A 14,209-nucleotide genomic window follows, 5' to 3' on the forward strand; every position below is an offset into this window, starting at 1 on the left:
TTTCATATACTTTTTTTTTTGCTGGGGAGATCTGAAGCTGTAACAAAGTTGGGTGGCAATAAAGGTTACTTGAACTTAACCCTGGTCTCAGACTGTCAATGAAAGCTATGAGATCCAATAGGTTTTTGTTTTAAAGCTGCTCACTCTTTTCAACCTCTTGCACTAAGTTTCCAATGTCATGTATCAGAAGGAGCAGTGAATGAGTAGCTAATATCGTTAGAAATTGTAAATTTTTCATCTCTGCAGGTATTGCATCATTTCATCGACATTGTAACGTTTACTGGCAGCACCGGGAAGTGTGGGATGTATTCATGAGAAACAAAGTTAAAAATCATACAACACCAGGTTATAGTCCAACATGTTTATTTGGAAGCACTAACTTTCGGAACACTGCTGCTTCATCAGGTGTTTGTGGCGCAGGATCATAGGAGAATTTATAGCAAAAGATCGCAGTTTCATGCAACAGAAATGATATAGAACAAACTTAGATTGTTGTGAAGTCTTTCACCTTTTAGAATAGGTTGCAGGTTTTGTTTCATTAATATGTAAATCCCAGAACTTGTTTGAAGACACATTCTCGAGACAACTTAAGGTCTCTATCCCAATCTTGAGTGAGACTGGTTCTATTTTCAAAGTAGGAATTTATAAAATCTCACATGGATTGACTGCCTGTAGATTGTATTTTGCTCAAAAAGCGCACAATGTATCTGCAAATATAATTCTGCAAATTCAAAATCACACAAAAGCCTTATATGTAAGTGTGCATGCATGAGAGGATGTGTGTGGGTGCTTGATAAAGTGTGTGAGTGATAGAGTATCAGCCTGAGAGAGGGTGTATATGTGTGTGTGTGTCTGAGAGAGTGATGTGTGAATGTGAGCGTGTGTGAGAGTGTATGCTTTGTGTGGGTGTGAGAGAGCGTGACAGTGAAGTGGGGTTACCTGTCATGTGACATGAACCCAAGGTCCTGTGTTCTGAACTTGGCTTCCAGCCTCTGCTGGGCCACTAAAACTGAATAAGCAGTTACTTTGCACACATTGGAGAGGGCAGGGTGGGATTTGTCTTTCGATTTGCAGAAGATGGGAGGTTCTGGGTGCTGGAAACGAGGGAAAACATGCTGGAGGACCTTCGGCTCAAAGAGATGCAGCTGGAAGCCAGGCTGCAGACACGATGGGGGAATCATCAAACCCCCACACTGTGGAAACAGGCCCTTTGGCCCAACAATCCACACTGACCCCCGTTAGAGCATCCCACCTAATAACCTCCACAGCTAATCCCTGAATTTAGAATGCCCAATCCACTCTAAGCTGCACATTTTGGGACCTTGGGAGGAAACCAGAGCACCCAGAGATGGGAGGGGGGAGGGTAGAAAAGTGCAAACTCTACACAATCACCCTGAGGGTGGGATCGAACTCAAGTCCCTGGCACTGTGAGGCAGCGGTGCTAACCACTGAGCTACTGCCGCGCCGCCCACAGTCTTGGATTGAAGGAATCGATTGACTTCATTCCAGGATTGAAGGAATCGATTGGCTTCATGCCAGTCCTGGTGACACTCCAGCCCGTTTGGGGAATTGAATTTGCTTCCACAGAGTTTCCACGGTGCAGGGGTCATTGCGTCTCAGCAGCTTCAACGATCCAAAGAAGGGCTCGTCTACAGCGAGAACACTAGTCCACATTTCGCTACAGAGTTAAAGTTCTTTGCACAGTCAGAACCCTGGAACACTCCCACGCAGGCTGTGTGGAATCACGGGGCTTCTCAAGTCACGTTGATGTTTGAAGTAACTTCCCCTCCTCGATTCAAACGCTGCTGATATTCAGGCCCTGAGTAAATTTTTTGTGCACGCCTGAACAGCAAATCCTCCTCTGCTAATACCTTGAGAAAACAGATCATTGCTGTCAGTGCAGGGCAGGAAATAGGATAAGAGAATTCTAGTTTGTACCGAGCAGCCTTCCCTCTCTCCTACCCGAAATCTCTGTCTCCCATTTCCTCCACCTTTCAATGGATTCCAACTCGAATTCATCCTTCCATCCTCCTGTTTTTGCCCAGCTCCCCTCACCGGAAAGCGCCGACTCTCGGTTCAGTTTCTTAGTCACTTCTTGCCATTCCCAGTATATTGCCCACATCTTTATTTAGTTTTTAAAACAGAAAGGCAGTGGTTTGCTGATGCCAGGATCTGAGGGGAATTGCGCTCACGCTCCAGATTCTCTCTCGCATCATTCACAAAAATCTGCACTGCACATGTGCAAAGAAGGGGATGATGGGAGTGGGTGGGACGCATTCACCAACTCCCCATTCAATCACGATCCAATCATGCCCACAGCGCCCCCTGTCTATTCTCTCTCGCTATCTCGCTTCCCCCCTCTCACACACATGCCATCCTCTCCGTCCATTCTATCTCCATACCCTCTTCCCCCTGTCTAGTCCAGTCTCTCGCCCACCCTCTGCCTTCCTCCATCCAGTCCCTCTCCCCACACTCATTCTCTCTCTCCTCCCACTCTCTGCTCCCCTCCATTCTCTCTCTTTCCCCACCCTCTGCTCTCCATCCATTCCCTCTCTCTTCCCTCACCCTCTCCTAACATTCATTGTTGCTCTCTTTCTCCCCCACCCTCTGCCCCCTTGCATTCTTTCCCCACGCACTGACCCACATCCATTCTCTCTCCCCACACTCTGCACACCCATTCTCTCTCTCTCTGTCAAACGCTCTGCCCCCACCCTGTGCACCCCCAGTGTTTCTCTAACTCCAATGTTCTGTCCCCGGGTCGATTTCTCTCTCTCTCTACGCCCAGCCTCTGTTTCCCGTCCAATTTCTCTACCTGCACCCCCATTCTCATCCTTTCTTGTGCGTCGAGCCCTCTTTGATCACTGTATCAGCCCTTCTTAGGATAGAGAGAGCGTGGATGGTGATGACTCTACCTGCGAGATGGGAGGGTGTGGTGTGAGAAATGGCTGATCTTTAACATTGAGAATCGTTAAAATGATACTTTCAAAACCATAAGTAAAGTTTGAAAGCAAATTCAATTTTTTTTTAAAAGCTGCATTTTTTTGAAACTTGCATTGAAATCTGTGCAATTAGGCCACAGTTGAGGACAAGCTGTAAGGATGGAATGGTCAATTCCTCGTCTTGCGAAGTTGGTTCAGATTAATTAGAAATAGAGTCATAGAGTTGCAGAGCAGGGAAACAAGCCTTTCGGTGCATGCCAACCACATATTCTAAATTAATCTGGTAATCCATTTGCCACCATTTGGCCCATATCTCTCTCAACCCTTCCTATTCATATACCCATCCAGATGCCTTTTAAATGTTGTAATTGTTCCAGCCTCGACCATTGTCTCTGGCAGCTCATTCCATACATATACCACGCTCTGCATGAAAACGTTACGAGTTCGGTCCCATTTAAACCCCCTCTCACCCTAAACCTATGCCCCTCCAGTTTTGGCTTTCCTCTACCCTGGGGAAAAGACATTCAAAAATTGAGCAGCCACACAAAATGCAAAAGGAATAAACTGTTGAGCCTCAGGGAAACAAACAAGTCTGACTCCAGCTTTTTTTTCTCTCCGATTGGCAGTTGGACCAGCATCTCCACTGGGCATACTGCGCATGCTTCTCGATGTCAGGAAGCATTGCACATGTACGCTGGTGTCAGCAAAATACTACGCATGCTCTTTGCTGTCAGCGGAAACGGCACGCAACATTCTTGATCGACCAATGGGAAGCCCTGAAGGACGGGAAGGAGTGTGGTCCTCCTGCCATTGAGATCCTTCCCTCTAATGTCGGAATGCGGAAGTTAGACCATGCGCTTGTGAAGGTGTTGCTGCTCCTCTCTCTTTGAATGAAGATTGAACTTCATCCCAGACTGCAACTTCTTTCCTCTGTCCAACATCTGTGAGTACAACACACTCTTCTCACCCCCTTTTCCATTTTATTTTTTCACTCTGGTGTTCAGTTCTTGACTTGCAGCAAAGTTGGTTCAGGTATGTGTCTTAATTGGCAAACACATGGTAAATGTAGTAACGCAGTGTGAAGTGATAGCCTTTCCTATGAAATAAAAACAGGAAGGAGGTACATTGTTTAAATGGTGATATATTGGGATGTGGAGAAAGTGAGGACTGCAGATAACGGAAATCAGAGTCGAAAAATGTGGCGCTGGAAAAGCACAGCTGGTCAGACAGCATCCGAGGTGCAGAACAGTTAACGTTTTGGGCAAAAACCCTTCACCAGGAATGATGTGTGGATGTACAAACGTGCCTCAGCTACCTTCTGCTCAGGCTTTCTACTCCAGTCAATGCCAGTTGTCACATAGGTGCAGCAAGCAATCAGCAAGGCAAGTGGTATATTAGCAAGAGGAATTCAGTTCAAAGTGGGGATGCCTTCCTGTAGTTAGGGAGATATTGAATATATTCAAAGCTGAGTTCATCTGACTTTTGAATGTCAAAAATAGTTATGGGGGAAGGCAAGAAATTTTTAAAAATATATACTTTTATTAGAAACGTTTTCAAATCTCTCACAACACCTCCATATACAAAAAAGAACAATACCAAAATACAGAAACATAGCAGTACAACAATGTCATATTATGATACTATTAATAATGAGCTACCTATTATTCTACTGGAACAAACTTAGCTTAAACTAAACTACAATCAAATTGAATAAAAATAAAATTAAACATAATTTAAGTTAATTTGAATTCTTTCACATTACTTTATTCTATTTCACTCACCACACCTCCATTAAGGCTCCCATCCATGGGAGCACCAGTTATTGCACCCGTATTCTTTTCACCCAGCCTTGCCCTCCCAGGGCCCCATGAGCGCCCAGACTGATTCCCACAGCTATACCACGGCTCTAATTAATATTGCTGATCAGTCTGCATCAATATAATTTAGAAAGGGCTGCCACGTCTTGTAAAACTACTGTTTTGTGGTGCACCATATTTGTGAGGTCATCTTGGGGTGGATGCTCCATCACCAGCATATGCCACCCCATAAGCCCTGGGGGTTTTCCAACGTCCAATTAATTAAAATGTTCTTCCTTGCACAGTGCATAAGAATGTTACAGTCTGTTCCTGTGTTCTCCGAGAGAAGACAAATTTGGCAACCCCAGAAGAAGAAATACCGGATTCACTTTAACTTGAATCCCCCAGGATGCCCTTCAGCTCCCTTACTATAGCACTCCGGTATCTCTGGATCTTACAACATGACCAATAGCAGTGTGTGAGTGTCTATACTAATTTTACTTTTGGGACACCCTGGTGATGTGCCTATCTTGAACTTAGCTAGCCTCTCTGGCACCACATAAGCCCTATGTAAAATCTTCAATTGCATGCCCTGTGCTTTGTTACATATTGAAATTTTCCTTACATTTTCCCATATATCTTGCCATACTTCTAATGAAATATCCTATCCTAGCTCCCGATTCCACATCCTAGAGTGTCCCTCCACATCCCCTAAGGTACGTCCATTCTGTAAATGATACAACGTACTAACTGAAAGAGCACCTGAACACCAGAGTACTCTTTATTCCACATTTGACCTGTAATGCTGAGCCAGGAGCGTGGTATTCGTCTGTATATAATCCGTTGGCTGAAAGTACCGGAAAAGGTCCCTATTAGACAATGCATATTTCTGACTTAGCTGGCTAAATGACATCAAGACCTAACCCTGGAATAAATCTCCCAGACAGAAGATTCCTTTATTCTCCCATGACTTAAAGCCAGAGTCCATTGCCCCAGGTTTAAATCCTTGGGCTGCCACCAGTGGGGTAATCAGTGAGGTCTTCAGCCAATTGCCCTTGTCTTGCCTCATTATCCTCCAGGCTTTCACTGTATTTAAAATGATTGTACTCTTACACTGCTCAGTCTCGGATTTCATCTTGATCAATGAATAATAGACGAACTAGGGGACATCTCGACTGCAATGCTTCAACGTCAAGCAAAATCTACCCAAGTCCCCTCGTGCCCAGTCACACACATATGCTAAGAAAGCGCTAATTTGATATCTCTTCAAGTCCAAAAGGTCCACTCCTCCTCACCCTGTGAGAGCTGCAATTTGGTAAACTTAATTCGGGGGCGGCTGCGACACCAAATAAAAGAACCTAGCCAACCATTGAGCCTCAGTAATACTCATCTGGGTAGCAACAACAGGAGCATTCTCATGGGGTACAACAGGCGAGGAAGAACATTCATTTTAATCAGAGCTATTCGGCCTAACCATGATAACGGTAATCCGTCCCACCGCTGCAAATCCTGCTTTATCCTCTCCAGTGATTGTACATAGTTAACTTTATACAGCTGGTGGAAGGCAGGGGTAATAAAAATTCCCAAATACAAAAACCCTTTTGACGACCATCTAAACAGGAACTGCATTCCATCCTTCAGATCAGGCACCTCCACTAATTCTTCCCCTCCCCCATCCGCATAGCTTCTGATTTTGTACATTTGATCTTGCAGCCCGAAAATCTGCCAAATAAATTAATTGTTTGAATCAATCGAGGAACGGACTCCTCCAGATTGGCCAAGAACAAAAGGACATCATCAGCATATAGGGTAATCTTATGTTCCCCCATTCCCACTCCTGACGCCACTATTTCAGGGTCCCTCCTGATAGCCTCAGCTAATGGCTCAATTGCCAAGGTAAATAGCAGCGGTGAAAGAGGACAGCCTTGGCGACTACCTCTCCCAGGTTTTAATTTATCTGACTTATTGCCGTTTGTGATGACTGCTGCCTTCGGATCATTATACAACACCACCACCCATCTAGCAAAGGTTGTCCCCAGACCAAAGCGCTTGAGGACCCCAAACAGGTATAGCCATTCTATCTGGTCAAATGCCTTTTCTGCATCTAGGGAGGCCGCTGAACCCAGGATCAACCTTTGCTGGCATACCTGCACCATGTTCAGTACCCTCCTGATATTGTTGGAGGAGCTACGGCCCTTTACAAAACCCATCTGATCTTCTTTCACAATACAGAACAACACCTTTTCCAACCTCAGGGCCAGCGTCTTGGTTAGAATTTTAAATTCTACATTCAACAGTGAAATGGGTCTGTATGAAGCACATTCTTCGGGCTCTTTCTCCTTCTTTAAAATGAGGGAGATATTAGCCTCACTAAGAGAGGGCGGAAGATAATCCTGTGCATATGAATAGCTATACATCCTCAGAGGTGGCTCCACCAACACATTTATTAATTCCTTATAGAATTCACTTGGGAATCCATCTGACCCCAGTGTTTGCCTCACCAACACATTTATTAATTCCTTATAGAATTAACTTGGGAATCCATCTGATCCCAGTGTTTGCCACCTTGGAGATGCTTTATTGCTTCCTGCACCTCCTGTATTGTCATAGGCCCATTCAACAGGAAACCTGTTCCGCATTTATACTAGGGAGGTGCAGGATCTCAAAAAAGGCCTGCATTCTCGCTACACTGTGTTCATCTCCCTCTGACTGATAGAACTCTGCAAAGTATTCACTAAATCTAACATTAATCTTCGTTAACTCAAGGGTTACTGTGCCAACCTTCTATCTAACAGACATAATAGATTGGGAAGCATTTTTCTTTCTAGCCAGATATCTACGTGGCTCATCTCCAAATTCAAACAATCTTTGTTGAGCAAAGCAGACGTTTTTTTCCCAGTGTGTGCAATGGGTTGGGAGCAGCCCGGAGAGCTGCAGCTTGACCAGTGAAGGCCTATTATAATATACTTCCTCAGCTATCTGCAGACGGGTCTCCAGCATCTGTTGTTACTCCTTCCTCTGCATCCTTCTGTCCTTCTAGTCGTTGAATAAAAAATAATCAGGCCTCATAAATATGCCTTAGTGGCCTCCTCCAGTATTTCCGGATTACTGGCCGTACCCGAGTTGATATCCCAGATGGCTCTGAACTCTTGTGATGTACTCAACAAATTTGCTATCCCTTAACAGGTATGGGTCCATGCACCAGTGCTATGCATCCATTCCACCACTCTTGATTTTACCATATAAATACACTGGCACATGGTCCGAGACAGCTATATTGCCAATTTCACAAGCCAATGTTCTGTCCAAGCATCCAATGGCATTAAAAAGTGTCAGTTCCCATGTGGTACTTGTGTGGGTTGGGAGAGAAAGTAAAGTCTCTTCCATTAGGGTGGAGATGCCTCCACACATCCACTAATCCCAACTCCTCGCACATGCCCACCAACTGCTTACATTGCGCAGCTGTACCTGCCTGGCCCCTTGGCATCCTGTCTACCTCGGGATCTATTAGGCGATTAAAATCCCCTCCAATGACCATGCGGCGTACCCCAAGACTCATTAATTTAGCAACTGCATCAATTAGAAATTTAAGAGGGTGCACCGGGGGACAATACACATTCAGGACGCCATACTCTTCTCCATGTATTAGAGATTTAAGAATGACGGACAGTCCATGTTTGTCCTTAATTTGCTCTATTACCTGCAAACGGAGGTTCCTTCTTACCAGTATAGCCACTCCTCTCCACTTGGAGTGAAAGGAGGAGAAGAATACCCTATCATAACCTCCTTGCTGCAGTTTCAGATGTTCCTTATCAGTTAAATGTGTCCCCTGCAGCAGGGCGATGTCCACCTTTTCCTTCCTGAGGCTTGACAGCACCGTCTTTCTTTTTAACGGGGGAATGGCTCCCTTTTACATTCCAGGTGTACCACCTGAACGAATCAGTAGCCATGGTCATCCAGGGCAGCCCGTGGTTTCCCAAGAGGAGGAAGCTTATCCGAGGTGCAGTGAGCAACAAAGACATTAACTCTATAAAGTCTAAAAACTGCTCCTATTAAAAACTACAATAAATAAAAATCTAACCACCACATATAACTTAAGCAAACGCTCAAATAACCCTCAATTATGTAGAGATCTCTTATCCCCACCCTCCCCAAACCCCACCATTGCCACCATCCTGGCTCCTTTCCACTGAGGCTGTGCCCCAATTCACAGATTGTAAAAAACATGTTATTTACATTCTGAGAGTTAACACTGGTTGCCTATCTCCCCACACCCCTTCTCCATACATCTTAAGCACAGGTATAGCCATCCCCAATCCAAAAACAAAAGGACAGCAGTAAAAGAAAAAGGCCCCACACAATATGTAACTGACCGATACACTAAATAATTCCAGTTTTTTGTCAAGGCAGTTCGTATAAAGCCAATAACCACAAAAAAGGGGCAAAAAAGTAGCATTGTCTGTAATGATGTCCCTCCCGCCTTCACCCGGACTAGATTTCTTTAATTCAGAGAATTCGCAAAGTCCTTTGCCTTTAATGCTGAATCAAAATTATACACCGTCCCTCCATGAGTGAAACGCAATACGGTCAGGGACCTCAAGGAATATTGTATTCTTAATTTTCTCCTTAATTTTCTCTTAACTTCATCAAATGCCCTTTTCTTAATCCAGGCTCCTGAGAAGTCCTGAAAATATATTATTCTTGAGCCTTTGTGCATTAAAGCCTGTGGATCTCTTCCCAGTCTTCTTGCTGTTTCAATCACTAACTGTTTTTCTTTATAATGCAGGAGGCGCACTAGGACCACGCGGGGCTGCAGGTCCGATCCGGACCTGCGCATTTCGATCCGGTGGGCCCGCTCCACACTCAACAGGCCCGACTCCAACTCCAGCCCCAGGAATCCAACGAGGTCTTCGCCTTCCTCGTATTCCAGAAGATCCACGAGCTGTAACATATTTCTTCTACTTTAGTTTTCCAGGTCGTCCGCTTGCTCCTGAAGGACCTGAACCTGGTCTTCCAGCGTTTGGATCCTTCCTCCTGAGACCTCCGCCATGGTCTCCGATGCCACGGTCCTCTCCTCCGCTGCCTATTCTCTTCGGGCCAACATTTGAATTTCCTGACCATGCTTTTCCAGCGTGGCAGATAGTGGTTCCACCGCTGCTTCAATCTTTTCTCAGAATTTGGCAAACTCCGAGAGTAACTGCTGGTGTCCCATTAAGCCCAAAGGGTCTGCCCTGGGAGTTTGAGCAATGGCTTCAGGCACCCCCGATGCAGTAGGGGAGTGCCCTGCCTGCTGCACCCCTGTCGGCCCCTTTCCTTCATTTGCTTTCATTCTGGTCCTAAAGCTGTCAAACCACAATTATAGCAGCTCCAGACGTTCAATAAGTTTATATTAGCAATTGTTTTCTCCTACGGATGGTTAATGAGGTGGGGGGAGGTGTAAATGTCCGGGGGTATGGCACAGAGCCCAACACAGCAGACCACTTAAACCACCGCCATCTTGGGTTTCCAAGAAAATGGTTTTAAGACCAGTACAGAACAGCTACAGGGTCATACAGCACAGAAACAGACCCTTCGGTCCAACTGGTCTACGCTGACTATGTTCTCAAACCCAACTAGTCCCATCTGCCAGTGATTGGCCCATATCCCTCTGGACCTTTCCTATTCATGTCCATTTCCAAATGTCATTTAAACATTGTCACAGTACATGCATCCACTACTTCCTCTGGACACACATTCCACACACAAACCACTCTCTGTGTGAAAAAAAATGGAGCTCTTCATGTCTTTTTAAAATATTTCTCCTCTCCCCTTCAAAATTTACTCCCTAATTTTGAAAGCCCCACCCTAGGGAAAGGACACCTGCCTTTCACCTCATCTGTACCCTTCATGATATTGTAATCCTCTATAAGGTCACCACTCAATCTCCTCTGCTCCAGTGAAAGAAAACCCAATCTATCCACCTGACTGTAGGTATATTCATATTCAGTTATGATGTGTTCAATGTTGGTGCAGGCTCAAATGGCCAACACCTGCTCCCAATTCTCTCACTCTGTTTCCAGGACAGCATTAGTAGATTGTGAAAGGGGAGGGATAGATATCTTGTTTTTATTTTTAAAATGCACTTGATTCCCACAAATAAAATCAACAGGTACAAGTACAGCACATGCAGTATTCCTCATTGCAGCTTCAAGGTTTTGAGTCCTCTTCTTCCGCGTTGGCTCCAGCACATTCGGCTTCCTTTCCCCACCCCCCCCCACCCCCCTCCCCATCCCCGCCCTGAGCCGTTGATGCTTCCATTGTTTATAAAATCAAGAGCGGGATGGATAGGGTAAATAGACAAGGGCTTTTCTCTGGGAGTGTAGAACTATAGAGTAATAGGTTTAGGGTGAGGTGGCCCGGGGAGGGGGCGAGGAATTTAAAAGGAACCTAAGGGGCAATTCATGCAGAAGATGGCGCGTGTAAGGAAAGAGCTGCTAGAGGAAGTAGTAGATGCTGGTATAATTATGACACATTTAAAAGGCATCTGGATCGGTTTATGAATAGGAAGGGTTTAGAGGGATATGGGCCAAATGCTGGCAAATGAGACCAGATTCAGCGAGGATATCTGGACAGCATAGACCAGTGGACCAAAGGACCTGTTTCTGTGCTGTATATCTAGATGACTCTGGTTTGCCACGCCAGTCTGTTCAATTTCTCTCTGGTGTCATAGCCTTGATGTTTCATTCTAAAACTCCTGTGGGGGCACGTTAACCATTTTGTGTCTGATTGATTGCCAAGAAGTTGCATTGCAGGTTCATCCTGAATTTACACACTACACACAAGGGCGGCACGGTGGCACAGTGGTTAGCACTGCTGCCTCACACTGCCAGAGACTTCGGTTCAATTCCCGCCTCAGGCGACTGACTGTGTGGAGTTTGCACGTTCTCCCCGTGTCTGCGTGCGTTTCCTCCGGGTGCTCTGATTTCCTCCCACAATCCAAAAATATGGTGAATTGGCCATGCTAAATTTCACGCAGTGTTAGGTTAGGGGTATGGGTGGGTTGCGCTTCGGCGGGGCCGTGTGGACTTGTTGGCCCGAAGGGCCTGTTTCCACAATGTAACGCACTCTAATTTTTACAACCAAAAATCAGACCTGCTCACTCTCAACAGGATCCCAATGTCGTGGAAGATATTAATTTTCAGGTGGAGGGATCCAAAATTCAGAAAGATGTCAGTTGTGACTGTTCTGCTCTTCTGTCCCTGTCAGGTCCTGAATCAGCACTTTCAGGAGAATTAGAATGGAGTGAGAATAGACGGAGAGAGAGAGAAGGATGGTGCTTTCAGTATTGTGGAATAATAAAAGAAAAGAATGTTCTGCAGAAAGTAGAATTGCTTGTTCTGAATTTCTACCCTGGACTGACAGTGATGACTTTTGTAATCTCTTTTCAGAGTATTTGATATGAAGATGAAGTTTCAAAATCAACAGATGAAAGGCATATGCCTGAACCATTGACTCTCCTGCTCCTCAGATGCTGCCTGACCTGCAGTTTTCGACTCTGATTCTCCAGCATTTGTGAGTCACTCAATCCATCAGGACTGCAACAATTTTCAACTGTGATCCAATTGGTTCCTGTTTCAGTACGTTTTCAGCATCAGTGGGACTGGAAGAGAGCCCCTACTGTTGCAGCAACGCACTGAGTGTCGAGCCTGAAACAGTTATCTGGCCTGAAAAGAGGAATTCAAGGCAGGGAGGGAACATACACGCGTTTGTGTGCAACTGTAGCTTCGGCCATGGAGAAACCATGGAAGTGTGGCGACTGCGGGAAAGGCTTCCGTGTCCCGTCTGCCCTGGAGACACATCGGCGCAGTCACACCAGAGAGAAGCCATTCTTGTGTCCTGAGTGTGGGAAGGCCTTCAGTGATTCCTCCGCCCTGCTGAGGCACCGGCGGGTGCACACAGGGGAGAGGCCCTTCAGCTGCCCTCTGTGCAGGAAGAGCTTCAGCGATTCCTCCGCCCGGCTGAGGCAGTTGCGGGTTCACACAGGGGAGAGGCCCTTCAGCTGCCTCAAGTGTGGGAAGGCATTCAACGATTCCTCCGCCCTGATGAGGCACCAGTGGGTGCACACAGGGGAGAGGCCCTTCCGCTGCCCCGATTGTGGGAAGGTGTTCACTCGCTTCTCCCACCTCGTGATTCACCGGCGGGTCCACACCGGTGAGAAGCCCTTCCCCTGCCCCAAATGTGGGAAGGCCTTCAGCGATTCCTCTGACCTGCTGACCCACCAGCGGGTCCACACCGGCGAGAGGCCATTCACCTGCTCTGTCTGCGGGAAGTGCTTTACACGCTCTTCCGACCTGCTGAAGCTCCAGTGGGTCCACACTGGGGAAAGGCCCTTCAGCTGCTCTGTGTGCGGGAAGGGCTTTACCCAACCCTCTCACCTGCTGACACACCGGTGTGTCCACACTGGGGAGAGGCCATTCACCTGCCTCGAGTGCGAGAAGGGCTTTGCTGTCTCCTCCACTCTACTGACGTACCAGCGGGTCCACACTGGGGAGAGGCCGTTTGCCTGCCCCGAGTGTGGGCAGAGGTTCACAATGTCCTGCAGCTTGAACAAGCACCAGCGGAGGCACCAATTCTCCTAACAATCAGATTCTGCCGGTAACGCTGCTGAGGGTCACCCCCAGGACAGAACCTCCTGCCCTTTCTGACAGTGGGGGTAGTGGGAGAGTTGGTAGGCTTTTTTGTTTTCTACTGGGGGAGTGGGGGTGGTGGCTCAGTGGTTAGCACTGCTGCCTCATAGCGCCAGGGACCCAGATTTAATTCCATCCTCAGGGTGACTGTCAGTGTGGCGTTTGCATGTAATTCCCCGCTGTGTCTGCGTGGGTTTCCTCTGCATGTTGCAGTGTCTTCCCAAAGTCCAAACGTGCACATGTTTGGGCGAATTGGCCAAGCTAAATAGTCCCATAGTGTTGATGAATGTGTAGGTGTGATGCCTTAGTTAGGGGTAGTGCAGAGTGATAGGGTAGGAAAATGTATCTGGGTGAGTTACTCTTCAAAGGGTCGCTCTGAACTTGTTGGGCAGAAGGACCTGTTTCCTCACTGTAGTGATTCTATGATTCTGTGAACGTTGCTTCCAGTGGGCGCTGCTGCTCATTGAGCCCAGGACCCGCACAAACCTACGACCACAAGACTATTGGAGCAGAAGTTAGGATATTTTGACCCATCGAATCTGCTCCACCATCTGTTAGAGACAAAATAAAAAACTGCAGATGCTGGAATCTAAAATAGACAAACAGGAGGCTGGGCACAACAAGGCAGGCAGACCAGGAGGTGGAGAAGTCAGCATTTCAGGTATTACCCCTCAGGACTGAAGAAGGGTTCTACCCGAAACGTTGACAACTCCATCAGAAATGATTTATCAGGATGTTGTTAGGACTAGAGGGAATGGGTTTAGAGTGAAAGGGGAAAGATTTAAAAGGGACCGAAAGGGAAAACTTT

The sequence above is a fragment of the Chiloscyllium plagiosum genome, unplaced genomic scaffold (assembly GCF_037043375.1).
Source record: "Chiloscyllium plagiosum isolate Xiang-an unplaced genomic scaffold, Cpla_swu_hap1 HiC_scaffold_27, whole genome shotgun sequence".
NCBI classification, from domain to species: domain Eukaryota; kingdom Metazoa; phylum Chordata; class Chondrichthyes; order Orectolobiformes; family Hemiscylliidae; genus Chiloscyllium; species Chiloscyllium plagiosum.